Source organism: Geotrypetes seraphini, chromosome 1 (assembly GCF_902459505.1).
Source record: "Geotrypetes seraphini chromosome 1, aGeoSer1.1, whole genome shotgun sequence".
NCBI classification, from domain to species: domain Eukaryota; kingdom Metazoa; phylum Chordata; class Amphibia; order Gymnophiona; family Dermophiidae; genus Geotrypetes; species Geotrypetes seraphini.
Window position 1 is genome coordinate 283,380,354 of NC_047084.1, and position 15,685 is coordinate 283,396,038.

Below are 15,685 nucleotides of genomic sequence, written 5' to 3' on the forward strand. Positions count from 1 at the left end.
GAATCATCCCTTCCTTGCTCTGTGGCCCACCTTTTAAGGTAGCTCTGTGTCCCACCTTTAAGGTGACTCTGTGACTGTGAGTAGGATTACCAGATTTCATTGGCACAAAAAGAGGACAAGTGGTCCACATCATTCCATCCCTAGCTCCGCCACATTCTGCCCCAGCCTTGCCCCTTGTCTCTTCTTCTCAGAGTTTGGGCTGCAAATGGAGGGCCTCTGAGCATGCGCGGATGCAATGTGATGACATCATATCGCTTCCATGCTTGCTCAGAGGCTCTCTAGTCATGGCCCTGAGCTCAGGGCCTTCCAGAACCTGGACCAACTGCTAGGTTTTTGAAATCCCTCCCCCCCAGGCACCCAGACAGTTCTCTAAAAAGAGCACATGTCCTGGTTTTCCCGGACATCTGGTAACCCTAACTGTGAGGGAGAAGTGTTAAATGGGAACAGTAATTTCCTAGAGACTCCGTCACACAAAAACCTGAGAAAAATTTGTTCTAGAATATCCTCTCATCCAGATTATCTATTTTGATTCAAACAGCACCAGTATCCAAAATTAGGCACCCTTATACTAAGCTGCTCTAAAAAATAGCCTGCACCATTATTAGTGTAGGGGTTTCCTGTACGCTGAGGTCACTGAGCATAGCTGTAAAAAGGCCACATTTTCTATTTTTAAAATTAATGGCCACATGCTCATTTTCAAATTAACGTGTAGCCAGTAGTATATGAACCCCTACCATCACCTATTTACTAGGCAGTAAAGGCTTCACATGTTAATGTATTAACCGATTAGCACAGGGTATACCTACTCTCTGCCCTCAAACATGTCCCTGTGCTAAATAAATCTATTTTTAGCATGTGGGACGTGCATGCCAATCCCAAAACTACCGCTTGTCTTGCAGTAATGCTTTTTAAACCTGGGTTATACATGTATTCGTGCTTACCACAGCTTAGTAAGCCCCTTTGTCTGAAGCCAGAAATGTCTCTTTTATCACTTTTTCTTGAAACAGACTGATGATCATTCTATCCTCTGAAATATCACAGAGGAGTTAGGAAATTCTTCCAGTCATGCAAAAGTAGTACTCGTACATGAAGATATCCACAAAGTTTCTTTAAACAAACTAATGAGCAAAGTCATTTTCTGAACAATCCTTAAGCTGTCCTGGACAATGGCTTTTAATATCAAAGAACTGTGCTGGTTGCAGGGTAGAGCAAGTTGTGAAATTTAAAATAATGCCTATTTTGGGCTACATCCCCCACCACCACCCCATTTTCTTTTCATATATTGAGATCAGGACTGGAGGTTCTCATGTTTAACTACTGCATGATGGAAGAGAGTGGAGCAGAAAACATTGCTGTCAAGTAATGTATCCCATATGTGCTGGAGGAACTAAACAATTCAGTTGTGATGTATTTAGCTAGCAGACTGGTTGAAATATTCTCCCTGCATCTCACAAAGGAGATAGCAAAAACAGTCATGCAAACAGGAAATGTATTGGGAGTGCTAGATGGTTAGTCTCTGCCCAGCATTAGGTTTCACCCAGCACAACTAACAGCATTCGTGGAGATGGTGCAGTATATAAACCCAAGGTTTAGTTTAGTTTAGCCCTGTGGTTTTTCTTGGGTGAGTTACTTTTGAGTGTTGGACTGCAATAATCTGACAAAGTTTGATTTGTTTTAAAGAATTGTTCTTTGTAATAGTTTCTCTCCTTTAGGTACACTTAGAGCAGATAAAGCTTATGGAGGAGGAGAATTGTCAGCCACTATTTCAGAAGGATTAAGTCCGTGTGCCATTGAAATACTGTGACCTGCTAAGCTCCTAAGGCTATTGAATCAGTTCTACAGCTATGTATCTGAGGCAATTCCCCCCTCCCGCAACAAACTTTAATTATGGAGTTTAGCTTGACTATGTGCTACCTAAATGACCCTTTTAATTACCTTATATTGCTTTCTTCAAAGAGTGTTCGGTTTGGGGGGGGGGTTGTTTGGTTCAAAATAGGATGATAATTTTTTGGTTCATCATGCACTTATGTTTCCAGATTTCTCCAGGGCCACATAAGAAAAACATAAGGGCTTCATGGCTAAATGTTCTCAGATTTTGGCACTAGGAGCAGTTTTTTTTCTTGCAAAACTGAGTAGCTATGGTACTGTAATGCTGTGTTGGTGTGCATTTTTGGATTTAAATAAACAATTGCAAAAAAAAAAAAAAAAAAAGCTGAGTAGCTATGTTATTTTACTATAACAAAAATGGCAGAGGCAGGTTGGCACCTTATAGACTAAATATAACAAAACATTACTTATTCACTGACATTAGATAAGGATAACAGTGGCTGAGTTTTTTTAATTTCGTTATTGGGAGAGGACTTCAGCAATGTTTCAGCCTTTAAATCAAACAGCTGAGCAAGCTCAAGTGGAGGCTATATCCCAAGCCACCTCACTGCTAAATACATTACATCCTCAGTCCTCTTAATCACATCTTTTTATTCCATTTAAGTATGTTAGTACAACAAATATAAGTACAGTAAAACCTTGGTTTGTGAGCATAATTCGTTCCAGAAGCATACTTGTAATCCAAAGCGCTCGTATATCAAAGCAAATTTCCCTATAGGAAATAGTGGAAACGCAGACAATTTGTCCCACAACCCAAAAACTTTAATACAAAATACTATACATACTCATATTGCAAGACCTCGCTCAATGAGAACAGTCACTACACTTCTGCAGCGTCAGAGAGAGAAGAACCATCGGCTCAGTTGTGATGATGTGATGCGTGTATACCATATGTTCTCTAATTGCAAGACTTTGCTTGTTTAGAACTATTGGCTCATTTGTGATGTGTGTATACTGTATGTACCGTACTTGTATTGCAAGACATTGCTTGTATATCAAGTTAAAATTTAATAAAATGTTTTGCTTGTCTTGCAAACCAAGTTACTTGCAATCCAAGGTTTTACTGTATATATGAATCAAAGCAGCACTTATCTTGATTTTCTGGTGCCTCTCAACAGAGCTGCCTATTTCACATAGTGCTTCATCAGGAGCTGCTGTCACTGCTTACACTGTTACTCATAGCTCAGCTTCTAATACATTCCACTGTAAAAGTGAAAGACTTGGCATATAGCCTTCACTTGAGCCTGATCAGCCATTCCAGTTAAGGCTGAAACATTGTTTAAGTCCTCTCCAGTAATGAAATAAGATAAGGATGACAGTGACTGATTTTCTTGATGTCCTTGAATAAGTGGTATGGTTGTTATATTTATTAATATTCACTTAGCCTATGTACTTTGGGGTTAAGACCTTATAGACTAATCAATTTATTGAGACACGAGTTTTCTGAAATAAGTAATAGTAGTAGTAGTAGCAGCACTTTGTCAAATGCTTTTGAGGACTTTGGTCCTTGAAAGCCCATGCCTCAATGGTATGTTTGAGAATAATGAATTGTTGCTCTTAGACCAGCCCAGATCAATGAGTTGTGTCTCATCTACCAGCAGATGGAAGTAGAAAAGTGAAATATAAGGATTGGTGTAGTTTGGAACTCTCCAGTATTTCTCTACCACCAGCAGACTTGGTCCTGCCTCCACAGCAGTGGTATAGCCACAGAGGGGCCTTGGGGACCAGTTTGGCCCAATCTCTACCAGCTGATGAGATCCACTGCCTGCAATTGCCTCAGTGCTGTCTCAGCAGCAAAGAAGTCAGGGGTCTCCTTTCTAGTTGCCAACACTGCATGAACTGAGCATGAGTGAGGAGTGCCGGCATCAGCAGCTGGAAAAGAGGCCTCCAATTTCTTTAGCACTGAGGCTACTTTGGAGCAGTTCTGGGGATCTGTGAGGTGCCTTAATTAACAGGTATATAGGGGAAGATCAGGTAATAATAAAAACATTAATTATTATGTCTAAATGATTTAAGCATAGTAGAATTATATAAGAACGATTAACGTAGTAGTATGCTTCTTTATTTGATTTGTAACAAGAGAATTGCCTGTTCTCAAATTTACCTCTGCATTTACTATTTATCCCCATCTTCTCCTACCAAATGAAAAGAAATATGTGTGAGAAACAGAATAAAAAGCTGCTGTTAGAACTAATCATCCTTCTCCAATCACTAGGGAAAGGCTTTTTGCTTGTCCAACAAACCTCTGCTGCTACGCTCCCATCCTGTCTCCTTCCTCTCTCCTCCCTTCACTGTGTAATATGCACCCCTCCCACCCTTCTCCAGCTATAGAAAAGACTTTACTTCTTTAAGTAATTTCATGAACAAACATTTACTATAATAACACAATTAGCCAGTAATAGACTCTCCCAAGCTGAGACTTTTTGTACTGTGGTTGTTAGTTGACTTGCAAAACTGCAGCAAAAAGATTTGTGATTGTGTTAGGAACTCTAACTTGGTGCTGACCCAGGAGCACTGCTGTAACATAGTCCACTGACACTGAGATCCTCAAGGCAAGTAGACCATAGAGAAACAACAACACAAACCAAACAAGACCAAAGGGAAAAGTGTAGTGGGGTGCAGATAGAATGAGGAGGAGCTCAGGATCAGAGGAAGCAAATTTTAATGAAAGACCCCACATAGCCTGATTTTCAACATGATATCTGCATCAGACAGTAATCTAGAACAGTGGTGCCCAACCCTGTCTTGGAGGACCACTAGGCCAGTTGGTTTTCAGGATAGTCCTAATGAATATGCATGAGAGAGATTTGCATATGATGGAAGTGATAGGCATGCAAATTTGCTTCATGCATATTCATTAGGGCTAGCCTGAAAACCCAATTGGCCTGGTGTTCCTCCAGGACAGGGTTGGGAACCATTGACCTAGAAGATACAATGTTTCCTGTGGTAATTTCGTAAGAAGAAAATTCTAGCTCAATGCAGTTCTCTTCTGTTGCTGCTACCACAACCATGTAGCTTTTCTATATATTAATGAGGCAATATGTAAGCATTTCATGATACCTAGTTTCCTTTTCCAGTACTATAATTTTGTATATAGCTATCATAATATTTGCAGCATTAATTTCTATGTACTAAAGTGTATTATTATACATTAGCAATGGATTTTTCTTATAAGAATTTAGCCAGAAAATTAAAGCAGCAGGTGATGACAATCATTAACTAGTGGGAGGACCGTTTGATATCACAATGTCTTTTGGTCTGTCTAGGACAGTGATTCCCAAACCTGTCCTGGGGGAACCCCAGCCAGTCAAGTTTTCAAGATATCCCTAATGAATATGCATGAGAGAGATTTGCATACCTGTCACTTCTATTATATGCAAATCTCTCTCATGCATATTCATTAGGGCTATCTTGAAAACCTGACTGGCTGGGGGTCCCCCAGGACAGGTTTGAGAACCACTGGTCTAGGACTTCAACTGAATTGAACTGGTGTTCTTCCTGTAGGAAATAAAAGGGATTTAAGTGTTAGAGATGTGAAGGGCATATACAATGTGAGCAGGAAATAACTAAGGGCTCTTCTATGTGGCAGAAATTCGAATGAAATTGGAGAAATGAAGATCTGGCACAGGGTTCCATTTTCTCAGATTAGGTCTACCTTTCCCTGGATCAGCTGGGAGTCAGGATACTGTGGAGGTGGTATTCACAACCCCTGAGTAGGGAGAAGGAGCCCTAGTCATTGTGTGCAACAGTGGTGCCTAGTTGCTGAGTTTAACATTGACATTTGCAGATTCTGGAAGGAGTCTTTTGCATGGGCTCTCTTCCACTGGAGATTGTAGGCAGAAACAGGAGAAACATAAAACAGAGGGCAAGTCCTCAGGGAGGTGCAAATGAGAGGTCATGGTGGTAGATTATAGCTTTAGTTCCAAATGAGCTAGAAAGTCCCCCAACTCAAAACAAACAAACATGAGAGAGAGACAGAAAGAGAAACTGGAGAAAGTTCAAAAATTATTGGGAGGAGGGGACAGAAAGATACAATAGTCTTATAAGATCATTTTGCTTACCAAAAGTTAAAAAAAATGGGTAACTAACTACCTGATACTTTTGGCAATAAGAGTACAGTGTAATTAAAGTAAAATTTTGGTCAACAAATTTTGTGGAGGGAAGTATCAAGGATATCTTTTAAACAAGTGAATAAACTGATGAGGGAGGTGGTCTGAGGGAGAAAAGCAGATGTCTCTTCTCCAGGCTGAAGAGACGTAGTCACTTTAGCCTCATATGGAAGTCATCCCACCCTTTTATTATTTTCGTTGCCTTTCACTGTACCTTTTCTAATTGTGCTATACCTGTTTTGAGATAAGGCGACCAGATTTGCACACAGTATTTGAGGTATGGCTTTACCATAGAGCGATACAAGGACATTATAACATTTTCATCTTTGTTTTCCATTCCTTTTGCTGATAATTAACATTCTATTTGCTTTCTTAGCTGCTGCCTTTTCCTGGGCAGTGCCTCCTAACATAAAACCCAACATCATGTAGCTATAGTTCGGGTTCCTCTTTCCCACATGCATCACTTTGCATTTGCTCACATTAAATGTCATCTGTCATTCTGACGCCCAGTCTTCCAGTCTCACAAGGTCCTCCTGCAATTTTTCACAATCCTCTTGCGTTTTAATAACTTTGTGTCATCAGCAAATTTAATTATCTCGCTAGTTATTCCCATCTCAAGATCATTGATAAATATGTTAAAAAGTAGAGATCCCAGCACAGAACCCTGGGGAACACCACTATTTACCCTTCTCCATTGAGAATTTTGACATTTAAACCCACGCTCTGTTTTCTGTCTTTCAACCAGTTCTCATCCATAAAAGGACATTACCTCCTATCCCATGACTTTCTAATTTCCTCAGAAGTCTTTCATGGAGTACTTTGTCAAATGCCTTTTGAAAATCCACATACACAATATCAACCGGCTCACCTTTATCTATATGTTCATTCACCCCTTCAAAGAAATGCAGTAGATTGGTGAGGCAATATTTCCCTTGATTAAATCCATGTTGATCTTTTCTCATTACACTCCCCCCTCTGTATTCAAGGTGGTTAGGGGCAGAACTTATGCCACTGAATGCAAATCAGTACAACTTTTTGTATCACACAGTTTTCACAGGTTCACAGCAAAAGGATTTTACATTAATATCTCAAGATTTAGAGATGAAAGAATTTAACATTGATGGTTCAGATTTTGAGATAAGCGATAGATAAGAGCAGAGTCGAGGTCCATGAGCAGCGTTTAGTAGTTACAAGGGGAAAAGGTATGTCTTTAACTTGTTCCTGAAGTAACAGTATGAGGTGGGTTGCTGCAGATATGTAGGGAACTGCTGGACTGAAAAAAAAAAATTACAGAATTAAATCTAAATGACCTGATATTCAGCAATATTTAACCATCCAGAAATGGCGCTGGTTATCTCTGCTGAATATTTGCAGTTAGTGGCTAAAATTTAACTAACTAGATCTCAAGATAACCACCAATTCTCAGTGGTGACTGGTGAAGTTTAGTGGCCAAATTGGTCCATGTAAATAGCAGTCCTATCTTTGGCCACTATCACTGAATCAGCCAGCTCTGAAAATTCACTTAACCGGCTAAGTTTAAGCAGGCCAAAAGCATCCCCTGGATATTCCATGCTGATCACTGGAAATGGCTCAGCATTGAATATCCATAGTCAGTGTCAACCTTAGGAATTAGCTGGACTGCCTTCCGCACTCTTGAAGATTGGTTGAAAAGTCTTCATGATCAGAACTACTGCTTGCAGCTTTGAAGGATGAATTAACATAACCCTGTTGTGTGTTCAAATGATTTCACTATATGCACCTCTATTTTTTTTTTCTGTTTTGAAATGTAAATGATTGAGATAAGTTTAATTTGAATCACATATTGTGACTGAAAGTCCCCTCCCCCCTCCTTTGTTTTAATAAATTAGCTCTAGTATTCCAGCCTGCATCATCTCCTTGACGATGGGGTGTTTACCAGTAGTTTTTTTTTCTGTGGCAAAGTACCACATTTCAGAGCTGACCTAGCATTCAGCATTACAGAGATGGTCTTTCTTTTCTTAGACTGTGAGAGTCTGGAAGGACAAGAAGATGATTGCCTTCTTTGCATGCAAAGCATGCTACAGTGTATCTGATACTCTTCAAAGAAAAAACAGTGCTGGTCAGCATGTCAGCAGCTCTCTGAGTTACAAAGAAAATACTTTTCAGAAGCTGTTCTGTTGGGTTTTTTATATATAATATACTTAAGATTAGAAATATCATGAAGACCACAAATGGATTGTGGAAGCTGTGATTGATACATCCTGGATTGTACCTTGAGTATTGTGTTCATTTCTGTTTACCCCATCTGAACAAAGATATAGTGGAACGAGAAGAAGTACAGAAAAGGGTAATCAAAATGATAAAATTTAATCATTTATTGGATTGAACAGTTCCCTTAAGAAGAAAGGCAATACACAGATTAAGGGTCTTCAGCTGAGAGGAGGTATGATAGAAGACTGTAAAATCATGAAGAGGATAGAATGGATAAATAGGGAAGGGTTATTTATTCTTTCAAATAATGCTAATACTGGGATACACACCATGAAGCTAATATGTAGCAGATTTAAAATAAATTGGGAAAAGTATGATTTTTTTTTCAATGCACCATTAAGCTATGGAATTTGTTGACAGAGGATGCAGTCAAGGCATGTTACAAAGCTGGGTTTAAAAAGGGTTTATAGACGAATTCCCAGGGGAAAAGTCTATAAAGCACTATTAAAAAGACTTAAAGCTAATAGTCATTTAAAGGGAAGTTCTATAAATTGAGTATTAACATTTGTATGTCAGTGGGGTGTGCAAAGCTTTAGAATTCTAGCACTTGCATGTGTATGTGTACCTGTGTAAGTGATAGCAGGGCACCTAAGTGCTATTCTGCAAATACCCACTTCATTTACACCAGTGGTTCCCAACCCTATCCTGGGGAAACGCTAGCCAGTCAGTTTTTCAGGATGTTAGCAATGAATATTCATGAGTTAGATTAGCATGTGCTGTCTTTATTCCATACAAATCTAATTCATGAATATTCACTGTGGGTATCCGGGTAAAGATGGTGCTTATCTGCCCAAACCCATCATTCAAGAAGGTTGAAAAAACAAACGATATCATTAAATATCCCAATCAATAATCCTGTCATATTGCGGGAATAAAAAGGTTTTAATTTAGGGTTGTATCTCCAACCATCATTATAAAAGCTCTAATGAGGGCCAGTGAAGAGGAGAAAAGAAAAGTAGGAAAACATACGGTTAAGTTTTGCTCTGCTGGTTTTCAATCACTAAGACCAAAAAGAATGCTAAATGGACGGACAGCAAATTTGACAACCAAGTCTTTCAGGTATTGGATGTGGTAGTGGTGATGGTGCTGCTGCTCTGCGTGTATTGGTAGTATGGAAAGTTACTGATGACATCTTATGCCTATTTTGTTTGTGTCAAAGTTTTGGTAATAATAACTTTATGATGACTATAACTTGTTATTAATTTCTGGTTCTGTCTGTTTCACCCTGATCTACTTCTCCCCCCAAGCAATGTGCAACTTTGTAATATCCCTGGTACTCACAATCTTCGACTACTGCAATGCAACCTTGCTGGGTTTACCAAAATACATGATCAGACAGATCCAAACAGTACAAAATGCTGCAGCAAGGTTTTTGCTAGGAAAATCAAGACAGGCGAGTGACACTCCATAACAGCGGAATCTGGATAGGCCCGCTACCTATATATATTTCACACCCTTACCCCCTCCCCTACATTATCCCACAAAATACTCAACACTAATTATGGTAAAAATTAGCCGCAGCCCTGTTTATTGGTCATAACAGGTTATTAAATAACATAACAATGTATAAACAGTATAAACATTATAAAACAATTATTTCGAGCTACTGTAATAAAACAAGTTATGCCCCCCGACCCCGCCATGAAGCAAGAATCTGGGGGGGTGGCATGTCCCCCACATGCCCCACTAACCTGGGTCACCTAACCCGCCAGGCACGGCTCCCAGCCGGCCCACCACTCATCACCTGATGAGCCCAGCCAGTAGCTCGAGAAACCGCCCAAAATATCCCAACGCACCCCTCTCTACCCAAAACCCAAGGGTGGGCGGGCGGGAAAGCCGCCTCGGAGGACCAGAAACGCCCTTAGTCCTCCGAGGCTCGACTTATAAACCCTCCCCCCTCCCGACGCCTTCTGCGGCCGCGACTACCAATGGCAGGTCTTCCCAGCGGCGGGTAGACCTGCCGACCAATCCCCTGCCTCCTATTCCCCCCTTACGGTCCCGCGTCTCCGACGGGCTACCACGCGGGCCTCCCAGCTCCGCGTTAGGTACGCCCGTCGAGACGAGCTCTCGGGCTGCCTATTACTGAAAGAGTTACATTGGCTCTCGATTGAAAGCAGGATGAAATTCAAGATCTTATTACTGATACACAAAACCATTCACCTCTCAGAACTGAAATATCTTGCAGGCAGACTATATAACCATACTCCACCTCACACCCTATGCTCGAACCTGGAGTCTCTACTACAAATACCCTCCTTCAAAGACATCATATACAAAAGCACAAGGGCAAGAATGTTCTCTATAATGGTTCCAGCTTGATGGAATACTCTACCAATGGAATTAAAGCTAGAGAAGGATATTGGAAAATTTAAGATAGGGATAAATACTATCCTTTTCTCAGACTACTTCAACTGAAACAGTGAGCCGACAGAGGGAGGAAGCAACATAGAAGAAAATAATAGGCTCCCCCTCCCACCCCAGGAACATGATAGGACGACATAACATGACATGTATGCAAATAGTAGATCTTTCCTGAAATGTTGAAGATATGATGAAGATATTAAATGGAACTAAAATAAATTAGGATGAGAGGAACTAAAATTATCTAGGATGAGAGTAAATAGGACGAATGTAGTACACATTGTTAGAGCTATTTAGGATGCATGTAAATATAGATTAATTAGTTGTAACGGTTAGCATACTTAGAATAGTTAACTGCATTCCTCTGCCCATGTTTTTAGATCTCTAAATGGTCATCGCATGGTCCTCCCTGGTCCACACTTTAGCTCAATTAGAGTCTACCTGAGATTCTGTGTTTTTTTTTTTTGCAGCTCCCCAACTCTAGAATAGAATGGCCCTCTATTACGTGCTGAAGGACCCCTCCACAAATTTAAATCCCTTTTAAAGACCTGGCTCTTTAGGCTCATTTTTTCTGTTTAGTTTTCTTGTTGGACTGCTTCTTAGGGTTCCCCATCCTCCTGTGAGTTTTCACTGAATATCCTTGTAAGTAGATTCTTTCCTATCATGCAAATGGAGCTCCTTTCTGTGTATTGATTTTATTAATCTGTGAACTGTTCAGTTCTGCTAGTCAATTGTTGTAATATATCTAATTGTGAATAAATAAATAAAATAAAAGTCCATAAGCCATTATTAAGATGGACTTGGGAAAATCCATTGCTTATTTCTAGAATAAGCAGCATAAAATCTATTTTAGTCTTTTGGGATCTTGCTAGGTACTTGTGACCTGGATTGGCCACTGTCAGAAACAGGATATTGGGCTTGATGGATCTTTGGTCTGTCCCAGTATGACAACTCTTATGTTCTTATGAGTGTTGAAAGACACACATATGATAAATATCTGCACATCAGTATGAACTTTGATGGATAGTTTGCACCTGCCTCAGAGTAGGTGTAAATGTCTGTGCTTACTTTCAGGGATAGGGGTGATGGGCTGTTTTAGAACAATATGTACACCAGTCTGCCTTCATAACCTAGGCACTTAGTTATAAAATTACCCTCAGAGAAGACACAACTTACAATTTAAATGTAAAGAGGGAGCAACAGAACTGAGCAGTCCTTTTCAAGTTTCAAGTTTATTAGGTTTTTATATACCACCTATCAAGGTTATCTAAGCGGTTTTACAATCAGATACTCAAGCATTTTCCCTATCTGTCCCGGTGGGCTCATAATCTATCTAATGTACCTGGGGCTATGGAGGATTAAGTGACTTGCCCAGGATCACAAGGAGCAGCGCTGGATTTGAACCCACAACCCCAGGGTGCTGAGGCTGTAGCTCCAACCACTGCGCCACACACTCCTCCTTTTTTACTCAGGAGGTGATTACTATCTCTGCTCCTAATTTTATAAGGGCCTCTTGGGAGCCTTCCCTAGCATAGACTGGGGCTAGTCATTAATGTTGTGGTGAACACTGAATGCTTCTGTACACATTGAGAGCCCTAAGCTACTTCTGTGATATTACTGAGAGCACCCATGCTACCAGCTGGTGAAGTCCCTTTATAGTAGATATGTTTTTGTGGATGCTGCTTTTAGGATGCTGAAAGCTGTATTTAGTTCCCCAAAATGAGTTGAAAGTGAAGCAGATATCTGGGATTTTTGCACTGCTACGGAAATTGTAATTTCATACAACTAGTTTTTAAATCTTAGTGCTTTATCATGCCAGAAGTGCCTCCTTCTTTTCTTATCCAAACAACTTGAACGTGCTGTTCACTGCCATTGTCTTAGAAACATATAAACATGACAGCAGATAAAGGTCAAATGGCCCATCTAGTCTGCCCACCCACAGTAACCATTATCTCTTCCTCTCTCTAAGAGATCTCACGTGCATATCCCACGCTTTCTTGAATTCAGACACAGTTTCTGTCTCCACCATTTCCTCCGGGAGACTGTTCCACACATCTACCATCCTTTCTGTAAAAAAGTATTTCCTTAGATTACTTCTGAGTCTATCACCTCTTAACTTCATCTCTATGCCCTCTCATTTCAGAGCTTACTTTCAAATGAAAGACACTTCACTCATGCGCATTTACGCCACTTAGGTATTTAAACATCTCAATCATATCTCCCCTCTCCCGCCTTTCCTCTAGAGTATACAGTTAAGTCTGTCCCCATACGCCTTATGATGAAGACCAAGCGCCATTTTAGTACATTCCTCTGGACTGACTCCATCCTTTTTATATCTTTTTGAAAGTGTGGTCTCCAGAATTGTACACAATATTCTAAATGAGGTCTCATCAGAGTCTTATACAAGGGCATCAATACCTCCTTTTTCCTACTGGCCATACCTCTTCCTATGCACTCTAGCATCCTTCTAGCTTTTGCTGTCATCTTTTCAATCTGTTTGGCCACCTTACGATCATCACATACAATCACACCCAAGTCCCTGCTCTTCTGTCATGCACATAAGTTCTTCACCCCCTAATCTGTATTCTTCCCTCGGGGTTTTGCAGCCCAAATGCATGACCTTTCATTTCTTAGCATTCAATTTTAACTGCCAAATTTCAGACCATTCTTCAAGCTTTGCCAGGTCTTTCTTCGTGTTATTCACACCATCCTGGGTGTCTACTGTATTGCAGATTTTGGTATCATCCACAAGGAGGCAAATCTTATCTGACAGCCATTCAGCAATATTGCTTATAAAAATGTTAAAAAGAACAAGCTCAAGAACAGAACCTCGAGGCACACCATTGGTAACATTCTTTTCCTCAGAGTGATCTCCATTAACCACTACCCTCTGTTACCTTCTACTCAACCAGTTCTTGACTCAGCCTGTCACTGTGGGGCCCATCCCTAGGGTACTCAGTTTATTTATTAGACATCTGTGTGGAACACTGTCAAAGGCTTTGTTAAAATCTAAATACAGAATATAGAATATAGAATAAGTTATACATTTTGGTGGGTAAATGTGTGCACGACATACAGATATGAATGAATTAACGCAGAATGTAAGGGATTTAGTGAGGTATTTAATAAAGTTTGGAGCCCATTGACTAAATTTGTAAAAATATAATAATGTATATTTATCATATCTTTCCTTTGGTTCATTTATCTTTACACATCCGGGGGGATGGGGGGGGGGGGAATTGGAAGGAGGGAGTAAATATTGATAGTGACATTTGGGTAACTTTATTCTTCATTTGTATTATATATTAGGTTATATTGTGCTATTATTATATGAGATTCTTGAATGATATCTATGTTACCTGTACAGGTATTAGTATAATATATGTAATACCTACTGTTCTTTCATTTGTATGACACTGTTTTTGATTAAAAATCAATAAAGAATTTTAAAAAAATCTAAATACAGTGTTCCCCCGTGAATTCGTGGTTCGCAGTTCGCAGACTCACTAATTCACGGTATTCTCTGACCACCTCTTCCTGTACTAAAGTTGGGCTACACCAATCAAGAGCTGCATGTCAAAGCAGCTCCTGATTGGTGTAGCCTTACTTTAGTAATAGGAAGAGGCGGTCAGAGGAAACCGGGGAGGGGCCTGAGGCTCTGATTGGCCCATGGGAGGGGCCTTAAACAATTTGGTCTGCTTTTTAACATGTTTTTTTGAGAATCCTGGCCTTAGATTTCAGGGCTCTGTTCTTACTTGGTTTTCTTCTTATCTCTCCCATCACACTTGTAGTCTATGCAGTGGTGGATCCTCCTCTACTGCTATCACCCTATCAGTCGGTGTACCTCAAGGCTCTGTCTTGAGATCTTTTTCTTTCCATGTACAGTACACTCATTTTTCGGTACTCTGATCTCTTCCTATGTTTTCAGTATCACTTCTATGGTAATGAATCCCAGATCTACCTCTTTACATCAGAAATTTCTATAGGAATCCAGGTCCAATTCTCAGCCTGTCTTTCTGACATTGCAGCCTGGATGTCTCACCACCATTTAAAACTGAACATCATCAAGATTGAGCTTATTATCTTTTTACCTAAGCCCACCTCCTTTCTTCCCCCCATTCTCTTTCTGTAGATAACACTTTCATCTTTCCTGTCTCATCAGCTTGCAGCCTTTGAGTCATCTTTGACTCCTCTTTCTCTTTTTCTTGGCACAAATCCACTAAATTATAGACTGGTATAACTAAAGGTTTAAGATTACCTAAAGTATTTATGTACTCTCAGATACCCGTTACACGGATCATCAAAGATCTCAATGGATTTGTATATGCGGGTTCAGATATCAATCATAGAGTACCGAAAATGCAAAATAGTGCTCTAAAGTGCTATAAGTGAATAAATAATCAAAAATAAAAATATTAATGTGAATATATTGCACTTATCTTAATACACCCTACGGGACCCGTTTCACCCGACTTGGGCTTCTTCAGGGGTCAAATATCTAAAAGTGAATACAAAAACATATTAAAAACATCCTAAACCCTTAAAAGTAAAATAACATAACAACGTGCCCACAATATTCAAATATTAAGAAGTTAAAACTTACTAGTGTTGTCTCGGATTAACAAGACAAAAATGGCGCTTAAGCATTGAGAACGCCAGCGCATGCGCTCTTTTATGCTAAATTCATGCTCAATATGCGCATGCGTAAAAATTTTTTAAATAATTTAAATATATTAAATATAATAAATATAATATCACAGTCAATAAAACACCCTCCAATCTATGGTGTTATTTAAACCCTTAGGTGTCATGGTTTGAAGTCTGTAAATCCACCTAATTTCTCTTTGCGCAAGACGTTTTCTCCTATCACCCCCTCTAATGTTAGGTTCCTCCCTATCAATGCAAAAGCATTTTAGATCTTCAAACTTGTGTTTAGCAATGAAGCAATGTTGTACAAGAGGAGCTGTCATCTTATTATGTTTTAAGTTGGACTTATGTTCAATGATGCGAGTTTTGAAACTTCTAGTCGTCATTCCGACATATATTTTTTTACAGGGACAGAGAATAGTATAAATCAC